Below are 12,777 nucleotides of genomic sequence, written 5' to 3'. Positions count from 1 at the left end.
TGGCAATGTTGATACACTTCCCAGTTTGCTGCCTCTGTCTTAACAAGTCAAACCATTTTCTGAGTACCAACTCTGTGCTAGGTGGGTACCCAAGGGGCACCTGCCCATCTTCATCACTCCTGCCCTCCAGGAGCTTACCGTCTCCTCACAGAGATAAGAAGTGCGTGTGAAACAGTAACCAATGCCATTAGTTCAGGTCAGTGCTGCTGGGGAAGACGTAAAACTTCAAGAAGAGCTCCGCTGGCTCCAGCTGCGGTTGGGAGGGGGCGGATCCCTAGAGTTGTCAGAAAGGAGGTGGGATTTAAGCTGTTTTCTGCAGGAAGAATAGTCCATGTTCAGTTAGGGAGGACGTGGAACAGAATTTTAAGGAGGAACCTCATAACCTTGGTGGTAAGAAAGCAGAAAACTTGTTCTGGAGACAGAGGCCAGTCTAGTGCAGCCAAGGGGAGAAGAGGAAGGCACTATGGGTCTTCATACAAGAGAAAAGAGAGATGTGTTGAGTTATAGAAGGAAGCCCTCAAGTGGGTCCTGTAGAGGGGAGAGAGGAGATTGGGAAAGCAGATGTTAATGGAGGATCTTCATCTCAAGGCTACTGGGCTTAGCACTAGTGCCATCTGCCCTCACAGTCTTGGCTTCTGCTACGGGCTGTGTTGTCCTAAGATTACCGTTGATTCCTTACCACGGTCTTCAGGATAGCTCTGACTCCCCTTGCAGTGGGGAAGGACACCCAGGATCTGGGTCAGGTAGCATGAACACACACCCAGAGCCTGCACAATCAGGCCCATGCTGACCTCTCTGAATCCACCTCCCATCACACCACCTGCCACTGCCCACTTGACTCAGTAAGCCTTCACCACACTGGCCTTCTGTCCATCCATCCAGCACACTGATCTCTTCCTGCCACGTGGCCTTTGCACTTGCTGTTCCCTCTGCCTGGAATGTTCTTCTTTTAGTTTGGCACAGGTCTGGCTCCTTCTGACCCTTCACTTCTGATTTCAGGTGGCTCCTCTCAGAGTGGCCTTCCCTGAGCGCTCCGTCTAAAGTAGGTCTCTCTCCACCTCCCAGTTACTCTGTGACATCACACTGTTGTTCGTTACCTTGACAGTCCTTACTACCTGCTGTAACTTCCTCATTTATTACCTGTTTATCCCCTCTATAAGATCTGTGAGGGCATAGACCTCCCACCCAGACCTCCCACTACTATGTCAGAATATGCCTGACATAGTAGATACTCAATTGACATTTATCGAATTGACGAATGAGCACTACTTCTCCCCAATCTGCTTTGACCATGGTAAGAAAGTGTAAAGGGTGGACCAGGCTTTGGAGTGGGGTGGGGAGCTATGGGCCTCCTGGAATTATGGGCAAGCTTCTATATTGCATTCTTTTCCCTGGGAAGTAGGTTGGTGGTAATCCTTAGTGTTCTTTACCAAATCCTTCTGACTCTCTCTCTTCTGGGTACAGGGTAGGACTGTACTTCTTTGGCTTCTTTGAAATGAGGCATCGCCCTGGGACTTGTTTTGGCCTTTGAAATGTGAATGGAAGTGACATAGGTCACTTCTGAGCAGATGCTGTAAGTGACAACGTGTGAGTCACTGTGTGCCTTTCCTCCACCAGGATATGGTCATGGACTTTTACTTGTATGTTGAGATGGGGCCTCCATCAGGCTGAGTCTCTGAATGACCATAATGGGAGAAGCCCTGCTGACCCATGCTGGATGTGTAGCAGGAACAGGAAGTAAACTTTGGTTGTGTTAAGCCACGAAGATTCTGGACTTGGTTGTTACCACAGCACAGCCTTGCCCATCCTGACTGCTAAAGAGCCTTGAGTTTTCATTGGGTTCTCTGAGGGGTCTCTTAGCCAAACAAGGTCAAGAATCACTGGCTCGGGGGTCAGCTAGAAAGGTGTGGAAGGGCAGGGAAGCTCATATGAATTACATGCCCCATTATGTGCCAGACACTTTGCTGAGTGCTCCGCATGTGTCATGGTGTTTAATCTCCAACAGCCTTGGGAGGTAGCTAGTGTGAACCCCATTTTATAGATGAAACTGAGGCTCAGAGAGTTTAGGGCATTGCTACTCAAATGGTCTGCAGACCAGTAGCATCTACATTTCTAACCAGTAGTAGAGCTTGTTAGAAATGCAGAATTTCAGGTCCCTCCCCAGTCCTATATCAAACTATCAAAATCTATGTTTTAACAATAGCTCGCTAGGTGATTTGTGTGCACATTAAAATTTGAGACACACTGATTTGGGGGATTTGCTTGACGTTGTCTAGCTAGCTCATGGCAGATATAGATAAGGGGTCCAGGCAGCCATCGTTCAAGAGATGGGGATGGCTCTACCCTCCACACCCACGTTAGGAGAGTGGGGACCAGGATGTGCCAAACTTGGGTCAGGCACCTGGATCTCGCTCCCAGATGGTGTTCATTGGCTCCCTGGCAGGCGCATCTTCAAATAGTTTGAGTGGCTTATGCTAAACAGAGCTATTTATTGATTTACAAAACCACCCAGACTGTGTCCAGGGCGTATGTTCCTTCCAGATGTGGATTACTGAGTGAGCGCGGATGGTGGGCTGGGAGTGGGGTCAGACACATTGTCCATGGTGGGGAAGTCTCACTCCCAGCACACGGAATGTGACTGGAGACCCAGGATAACTCCTTGATAATGGCAGCCACATGTCTTGGGCCTCTGCATGTGGCCGAGTTGGGCCCCCTTGGCTTTGAGCTTGGTGTCTGCCTGGACCATGAAGTGCCCTGACTCCCTGGCACTGAACCCTCCAGAAGGTCTCACACAGTGCCTGGGTCCGGGCTCTGCCTACAGGGGCTGAGCCTTGCTACTCTGTTATCACGTTATAGATGAGGAAGCGACCAGGGAACTGTGCCAGGAGAAAGATTGCTGCTCCCTGGGTCCATGGCCAGGGCTGGGCATCTGGGAAAGGCAGATTTCTGTGGCCCATGGCCTCTGGCACCCTTATCAGTTGGTGGCATTCATCTCTTTGGAGCCACGATGGAGTTGCTGAGGAAATCGGAGCTCTTGGTAGAGGAGCATACTTTGGCTTCTCTTTACTGGAATTATAAGATCGTCATCAGCTCTCCTCCAGATATTTAGATTTTCCGTGAAAAAGGCACAGTTCCCTGTCCCTTGGTTGTGATCTGGTTATCCATTCAGCTAAGTGAGAAATTTCATATTACAGAGAGATCAATTAATTCAACAAATATACATTGGGTTACCCGTTGAGTGTCAAGCGCTGGGAATACAAAAAAGCACTTTTGCCTTTGGTTAGGCTCTGGACTAGTTCAGATATAAAGAAGAAAGCAATAGGGCGGAGACAGGACTTCGCTTTGCTGTGATATAGATGACTGAGGAGCCTGTAGAGCATTACCTGGGCCCACATGGGAGGAGATGACAGTGCAGGGCCGGGGCTTAGAGTGCTGGCTGAGGACCTAGATGTGGGTCCCTGTTCTGGATCCACCATGGGCTCCCTCAGGACCACATCTGTTAGACACAGAGAGCAATATACCTGGCGGTGGGGAGGGAAGGAGACCATTGCCATTGATTGAGCTCTTCTTATAAGCCAAGTGTTGGACTTAGGCACAAGGATTATTGGAAGTTTGAATCAGTCGGTGCTTAGGGGATGTTGGCGGGGAGGGCATGACCATTTGAGAATCTCACGTATGAGCCGGGAATGAGTCGCCCAGGGCCCCAGAGCCAGTTGGTGGCAGAGTTGCCTCCACCTCCCAGGCCTCTGGTCTCTTTCCGCATTGACTGGGCACTTGTCCCATTTTCCCAAGCTGGGCTCGGTTTTTGTTCTGGTATGGAAATGTGGCTGCAGGGGGATGAATGTAGCAGAGAGGCGCACGCAGGACCATCGCCAGCTCCCTTCCCATAGATAAATGGAGCCTGGACCTCCATATGGCAATCAGCAGAAAAACAAATTAAAACAGAGCAGCTCTCATCTCCTTTTCCCCGCTCATCCCACTCTGACAAATTTATTTTGGAAAGCGACAGGAGGCTAATGGAATCACTTAATTTTCCTGATAATAAATTACCCCCAAGTGCAACAATTAAACGTTTCACAATAGTTTCCTTCTGCGTAAGCTTCCTCATAGGCTCCTCCCACTCTGACAGCCCTAGCCCCGCCCCTGCCCCGTCCTGCCCCCACCCCAACCCCCCGTTCTGCCCTGAGCTGGCCTGGCCTCTCTGGTGAGTCATTTTTATTTCCGGGCTTTGGGATCCTGACCAGGTAATAACAATAGCAGGAGGACCTGACAGGATTGTGGGAAGAAAGAAAAGAAAGTGTGATGAGAGAATCAAGCAGATCCTGTGATGCGTGATTAACGTACAATTGACTGTGGCATACGCAGCTGTTGGATATTTTCAAGGCAACTGGCTCCATAAGACCGAGAAAATACCCAGGGCTCATACACTGCAAGGTCTGGCCTTGATGTTAGTTACAGACAGTAGGCAAGAGTCAGCCCTGCTCTCCCCCAGGCCTGGAGGATGGGGACAGGGTGTCTGGTGGTCCTTTCAGTGTCTGCAGCCCTGGGAAGGAACCCCCGGCAAAACATCCTGTATTCTGATAGTTTCCTCTTGTGTTACCCACGTGGCCTTGTGGGCTCCAGCCCTGGGCTCAGCTCTCTTGGGATCCAAGATGGACAAGACACAAGAGCCTGGCACCCAAGTGCCGTCCAGAGGGGCCTCAAATGTATGCCCATCTCTTCTAAGGGCAGAGGCAGGGGAAAGCGCTGTCCTAGGTTGGGGGACTTTAGAGAGGCACCCACCTCTAATTAGGAAAATGAGGAAGGCGTTGTGGATGGTGGGTGAAAGGCACGCCATGAATTGAGCCTTTAAAAAACGTCACTTATGAGGGTAGCTGAGAGGAGCTACAGATTTGCTTTCTTGCACCGTCAGCCTACATCTTTGTGTCTCAGTCCCATCACTTACAAAGAAGAGATAATAGCTCCTGTTTCGCTTGAAAATTAAATGAGATAATGTCTGCCCAGTGTACAGCACATGCTGGACCTGCTGCAAGAGCTTGAGGGCAGGCAGCTGCTCTGATGCTCTTAGACAGGGTTATTCAGTCAGCTGAGTGGGTGGTGGGCAACTTGCCCTGAGCCCAAGATTTCCCTTCAGTCCTTTCTTCCGTTCTTCTGCCTGAGAATCTTTACACGTTTGTACTAGAATTGCTTGTCTGGGAGGGCGTGGCCTGAGCTGCCCAGGAGGGCTGGGAGAGGGCGGACAGCTCACCATGGCTCCTCCTCCTTGTGGAATCCATGCACCCCTGTCTCCCCACCTCCCCTCTTCCTTCCTGCCTCCTTCAAGGATCAACCCCTTACCCTCTTGGACCAAAGCCATTCTGGGATGCTCATCCTGCCTGCCTTTGTCCAGCAAAAACAAGGTGCCTCTAGGGCTCTGCCCCAGCTCATTTGGGAATAAATTTCAGTCTGTTTCAAAAGTCCAGCTTTCAGTTAATGGAATTTAGCTGGAACCTGGGGGGGTAATCCAATAACCACAAACACGGAGGATGAAAGCTGCACTGGCCTTGTGCTTGTTCAGGAAACCTATGGAATTAACTGGGCGGGAAGACAGTGTTATTTACCCACCAAGCCCTCTGTTTGGCATGTGGCTCAGGTGAGAAACTTGAGAGGCTTGTGTGGCTGGAGCTGAGCTGTCGAATATCATAGCAGAGCATAATCAGTGCAATTCAGGTCTGAAAAGGCCCCAGAGAGAATGCAGTCCAAGAGTCTCCTTTACAAGTGAGGGGACCCATGCTTAGAGGCTTAGAGAGGGTAGTGTTAAGCCTTCCCAGTTGGTTTTTCTTTCTGTAAGTTGAGTGCCCGATTTAAGCTTGGATTGTTCAGGCATCCACTCCAAAGATGGCAAAGATTCACTTCCTGAATAAACATGTTGAATAAACACACTGCCAGCCACAGGACTAGACCCAGGCCACATTCCCCCACCCCTGACAAGTTCCTTTGTTTCAGCGATCTTTGGATGGTTTAGATAACTGACCGGTTGCCCACTTCTTTTTTTCTTTTCTTTCTGAACTTTAATTCCCACTCTTATGTTTTTTGTTTTTTTTTGGGGGGGGTACACGGGCCTCTCACTGTTGTGGCCTCTCCCGTTGCGGAGCACAGGCTCCGGACGCGCAGGCTCAGCGGCCGTGGCTCACGGGCCCAGCCACTTCACGGCACGTGGGATCTTCCCGGACCGGGGCACGAACCCGTGTCCCCTGCCTCAGCAGGCGGACTCTCAACCACGGCGCCACCAGCGAAGCCCCCCACTCTTATGTTTTAAATTCACCAATAAAGAGTGAACCCCACCCTCAACCCCAGTAAAAGCAGAATCCCAGGCTCCCTGACCTCACCATCCATGAGACCTGGCTGTGTGGCCCCCGGTGTGCTGCGTACCTTCTAGGACTTGTGAGTAATGAACCCTCTCTTTCAAAGTTTCCTGATGGTTATTGCTGAGGGCGTCTTGCAGTCATAGTAAGCACCACAGGGGTGGTCCAGCCACAACATGGGTTCTGAAAGGGGAACCCGGGCCCAGGAGGCTGCCCCCTGGCATCTCTACCATCACTATCATAGGCTGAGACTGGCACAAAACAGAAAGGTGCCCTTGGTTCTCTGCAATGTCCAGCGTTCTGTTCTTTCCCTTGGGGCCAGTGAACTCATGCCTTAACTGCAGCTACCTGTAGCATGTGACCTGCGCAGCCTTGATAGGAAAAGTGTTCTGTTGCTGTGTTACTGTGTGTCCCATAGCAACAAATACCTGTTGAGAGAGCAGATTTTTATTTGCTCTTTCAATTTAAACTATTGTCTCCAGAAAACCCAATGAAAATGTAAATATGATTTCTGGGAAAGGTAGCCTGTTAAGCTATTAAGTCTATATCACCAGTTTGTTGAATTAGTTCTGGCTACGTAACTGGACTCTGAAGGGCCCCAGATGGCCGTTTGGTGACCAGATATAGAAGCGCAGAATAGGATGATAGGGTGGGTTTGTTTTCGGTTAAGGACCTGCCAGGGAGTGTCAGCCTCCAGAAGGAATGGGCTCCTTCAACCTTTTGCCAACCCTGTTGGCAGGGTTTTGGACATTCACAAGGAGGAATTGAAAAGACTATCCCTTCAGGATCCCTCCAAATGCAGGTCTCCAGAAAGGCACTGACGTTGGGATGTTTCCCCCGTTGCCAGTTTGCCAGCTATTGTACTGAAACGAGTAAGGAGAAATTGAGAAGCATCCCAATCACTGCGTCACAGAAATGTATTCCATATATATTTTAAAGTGTTTAAAAAGTGTGATAAAATAGACACAGCATAAAATTTACTGTTTTAACCACATTTAAGTGTAGAATTTAGTGGTACCAAGTACATTCACAGGTTGTACAGCCATCATCACTGTCTAGCTCCAGAACTTTTCATCATCCCAATCAGAAATTCTGTACCCATTAAACAAAAATCCCCCATTGCCTCTTCCTCCTTAACCCTCGTAGCCACCATTCTACTTTCTGTCTGTATGAATTTGGCTATTCTAGTTGCCTCATATAAGTAGAACCATACAAAATTTGTCCTTTTATGTCTGGCTTATTTCACTTAGCATAACGTCTTCAAGGTTCATCCATGTTGTAGCACTGTATCAGAATTTCCTTCCTTTTTAAGGCTGAGTAATATTCCATTGTATGCATATACCACATATTGTTTAACCGTTCATCTTTTGATGGACATTTGGGTTGTATCCACCTTTTGGCTACTGTGAATGATGCTGCTATGAACATTGGTGTATAAGTATCTAAGTTCCTGGTTTTAATCCTTTCGGGTATATTATATCCAGAAGTGGAGTTGCTGGATTATATGGTACTTCTATGTTTAACTTTCTGAGGAACTGTCATGGTGTTTTCCACAGTGGCTGTACCATTCTAAAGTCCTACTAGCAATGTACAAGGATTCCAATTTTTCCATATGCTCACCAACACTTGTTATTTTACAATTTTTTGTTGGTTAATTGCCATATGAATGGGTGCATACAAATATTTTTTAAGTTGCTCTTTCTTTAGTCACAAATATGAACAAGAGCCAACATACCCTTTGATTTTTAAAAATAGTGACTGTTTGACTCCAACAAATAAGCAACACACTAAGAGATGCAGCATGCATACTGACATATAGCAAGTGAAGCCAACGTATAATTTAATAATGTGCACAGCATAAAACTGGGCACAAATGGTAAGTGCTTTCCGTAAGGGGAGTACTTTGTCAGATTTTATAGAGCCAAAATAAACTGGGTGTTTCTCTGAATTTGTCCCAGTATCACACTCAGTGTCTGGGGTGTGTGTGTATGTGATGGTTTTCCCTGATGCTTTCTCTTAGTCCCACCTCTAGTCCAATTGGATAAAGTACCTTTTCTTCCAAGGACTCAGTCTTTCCGTTCTGTTTTCTACTCTTCCTTCGTCCTCTTGTATTGGATGCTGGTAGATGGATAGGAATACAATTCTGGGTCCTGAAGCTGAGGATCATGAAAGAAGTTGAACAAAGCCACAGAGCCAAGTTCATACCCTACAGATGTCCATGGTCCACCCCATCGGGCCTATGCTAGATACCTTCTGATGTATTGATTTTGTGGCATCCCCACAACAAGGCAAGGGAAATCATCCCTGTTTTACAGATAAGGACACTGTTTCCCAGAGACGCAAGTGATTTGTCCAAGGTCACCCAACGGCTAAGTGGCAGGGCTAAAACTTAAACCTGGGTCTTCTGACTGAATGCTTTTCTTCCTTGCAACGCCACCTCTTCCTCCATAACTGAGGTGGTTGAACCAGAGGTGTGTGGACAGTTGACTTCCAAGCTGGCACTGTGGGAGAGCTGCTTTACACCATGAATACTCATAATGCAAGTATTTACCAGGGTGCCTACCGCATATGCTGCCCCTGTGAACACAGGCTTCCCTGTGCCTCTGCAAGAGCAATAAATCAACCTTTGAACGGTCCTTGCGCTTTTCCCATCTCATAGCAGATTGGCTGTATGAGGAAGGTAGTTATATCTGAGACCTCTAAGAAAGCCTTTCGATTGACACTGGTTATTTATGAGAACAATGCAAGAAAATTCTCCTTCGAGGGTCCTAAGTTTTCTCAGTTACACGGGCTGTGTTGCTGGGATCTTAATGAGCTTGAGGAGGAGGATGACGAGGATGAGGGAGCTACTATTTATTGAGACCAGACAAAATTCTGGTTTGCTGGAGTGATCTTTTTCACTAACATTGAAAGTTATTTATTGATTTATTTACTCGGTACTTGACATGGGCAGGTACTAGGGATACAAAGATGGAAGATGACCAGGACATGACTCCAACCTTGAGCAGTTCACTATCCATGACTAACAGTGGAGACAGACACATAAACCTTTAATTAACACACGATGTAAGAAGTGCTGCAGTAGAGAGGTATTCAAAAGGACCGTGGTTACAGGGCTGCAGTAACAATGACCTCTCTCCACAGAAATCATTGAAGGCTCTACTAAGCAGGGGACATTAGAGTTGGGTATGAGTAGAAGCTTGCAATACGCGGGAATGGAAGGTTAGTGTGTGAGGTGATAAGACTGGTAATTTGGCCTGAGGCAACTTGATAGGATTCATGTAGGGCATGCTCAGGCATTGGACTTTTACCTATTGGCATTAAGAACTTATTGAAGGAAGGATTTTAAATGAGCTACTAAAGGCACAGGGCTCCCTTCTGCCTCTTGTGCTCTAACAAATCTTTCCCAGGTTGCCAGGACAACTGGTAAACCCAATGTCTCTGAACATGTGCGCATCGTAAGTATTCTGTAAACCACAAAATGATTTCCAAATTACCTACAAGCTACTTTTGGATTCTTAAAAAAAATTTCTGAGGGATCTTTCAAGTTTGGTGGTTTCAAAACTCTTTCCAGTCCTTCACCTCAAAAGTCTCCCTGCCAAGTGGATTATGCCTTTCTCGTCAGGCTGTTTTTAGGGATTAATGAGCTCATTGCCATAATGTGCTTGGCACACAGAACTGCAATAGCTGGGATTTCATTGAGCTAACTTGCAATTTCACAGATGAGGAAACTCAGCCATGAGGATGATGAATGCCCTGAACAAGGTCTCACAGCTTGTCATCTGGAGCCAGGATTTAAACCCCATATGCCAGACTGCAGGATCCTGTTCTTAACAATGACACCATTCTCCCCCCAGTAAAAATCCCTAAGTACGGCTTAGTAATTCACAATCTGCAGGAAGAGTCTTAAAGTTTACCAGAAAACACTGAATAGTGGAGAGAAAAGGAATATGGAGTTAGATCACAGGTTTAAATCCTGACGTCACAAATTTTGAGTAATTAGACCTTAGGCAAGTCACTATACCTCTCTTTGCCTTAATTTTTCCATTTCTAACATGAAGTTAGGACTTACCTTGAGGTATTATTGTAATTAGAGACAGTATACATAGAACACGCAGAATGGACCTGGTTCATAGAAGATGCATAGTACATGAAGGCGATTACTACTACTAATGATGACAGTAATGCAATTATAATGAGTTTCTTTCATAGAGATCTTTTCCTAACCTCAGACTACAGAATATTAGGTAGGTAAGTGTTTAATAATGGTTGTTGGAAATGATGGTAAAACCATTCTATTTCACAGGGAATCAGAGCACAGGAAACCCAAGCCAAGGCACACCACGGCCATGTACTTGGTTTTATGCTGTATGCAAAGCATAAAGGAGCAGGAGGTGGTGGCCTTTCCTCTCTGTATGAGATGATAATCTCCCTCACAACAGCTGTCCCCCCACCCACCCCTCTACTACCCTTACATGCTTGTTTCAGAAATGTGGGAGAGAAGGAAAAGAAAGTGCTCTGTGGTGAGAGTGTGGATTGGTTCAGCCACAGTGCAAAACAGTATGGACATTTCTCAGAAAACTAAAAATAGAACTACCATGTGACCCAGCAATTCCAGTCCTGGGTATATAACTGAAAAACACCAAAACCCTAATTTGAAAAGATACATGCACCCCAAAATTCATAGCAGCATTATTTACAATTGCCAAGATATGGAAGCAACCTAAGTGTCCATCAACAGATGAATGGCTAAAGAAGATGCGATATATGTATACAATGGATTACTAATCAGCCATGACAAAGAATGATATCTTGCCATCTGCAGCAACATGGATGGACTTGGAGGGTCTTATGCTAGGTGAAATAAGTCACACAGAGAAAGATAGATACTGTACATTATCTCTTATATGTGGGATCTAAAAAATACAACAAACTAGTAAATATAATAAAAAAGATACAGACTAACAGATATAGAGAACAGATCAGTGGTTACCGGTGGGGAGGGACAACATAGAGGTGGGGGAGTGAGACGTACAAACTAGTAAGAATAAAATAAGCTGCAAGGATATATTGTACAACACAGGAAATATTGTCAATATTTTATAATAACTATAACCTTAAAAAATTGTGAATCACTCTATTGTACAACTGTAACTTGTATAATATTGTACATCAACTATAATTCAATAAAAGAAAAAGAAAGTGCTGGGTAAGCACTTGAGAGTGGGCATATTTTCCACTAACGAAAGCTGGGGAGACATCAAGAGGAGGGGCTTTAGCCAGACCCGGAAGGACAGGAAGGACAGGTGGAGATGCTGGGGAGCAGAGACCCGTTGGGCAGACAGGGGGCGTGGGAGGATCGGGGGAGGACAGCAAGTGGGCGCCCTTTGCATCTTCACTGGAGACTGTGGCACCTAGGGAGAGGGAAGCAAGTGGCCCCGAAGAGTCCTGGAGGGCAATGAAGAGAGACAAGGGGCTGTGATGAGGCCACATGGCTGTGAGTCATGGAGATGAGTAATGAGGGCATCAGTGTGGAGCCAGCTCAGGGGTTTTCAGGATAAACACACAGAGGTGCTTCACGGAGGCTGACAGAACCTTCCCCTAATGCATCCAGGGGATCCTAAGTGCTTTAGTATATTCTCTGATGAATAATTTCTCCAACTCTAACCACGTTAGGGACACACGCGGCCACGGCTCAGTGTTCTGTCTGTCAGATGTCGTTGCCATTTAAGTGAGTGATGCAGAATGGGTCGCCCACAGTGCCTGGGTCTGTGGAGGAAGCAGGCAGCCCGGAGAGCTGGCCTCAGAGGTTTTATTTCTTCGGCTTTGTAATCAGATTTGAGGCAGAATGTTTTTCTGTGGTTCCTCCATATAATCTCTCTGTTTTGATTCCATCTCCCCTCCTCTGCCATTCTGCTCCCTATTGGTCTTGAGGGTTGACATGGTAAATTGCTGTGTCTCTCGTCCTTCCAGACCCACTGCCCAGGCAGGATTAGAGAGGGGAAATGACCCCACAGTGGGCCGTCCGCAATTCTGTGTCCGTGGGGAGGGGAGGAGGGAAGAGAAAGCGTGCTTATCAAATTTCCCAAAGGTTCAGAGCCAGTAAGCTAAAGTGTCCATGGCAGCATGGGGTCGAAAGGCCCCTAACAGGCTGGAAGTCAGAAATGAATGAAATTCTGCTGGGATAGATGCAAAAGATGGCATTTAGTTCCCAGAAGTCAACTACATAAGATCAGGGGGAAATTCCCTGGACTTTATTTTTTGTGAAAGACTTAACATGGACTAATTGTGTGATAGAGCTTCTTAAAACACTGAATGTAATCTTAGGTTAAATACAAAATTTTACGATTAGAAAAGAAACTAGTATTCGTTCCCCCCGCAGAATTAGAAAATTACAGAGGGCAGAGAGAGAGATGGTAGTGGTGCATAATTA

Source organism: Globicephala melas, chromosome 16 (assembly GCF_963455315.2).
Source record: "Globicephala melas chromosome 16, mGloMel1.2, whole genome shotgun sequence".
NCBI lineage: Eukaryota > Metazoa > Chordata > Mammalia > Artiodactyla > Delphinidae > Globicephala > Globicephala melas.
This window is presented reverse-complemented; position numbering follows the sequence as displayed.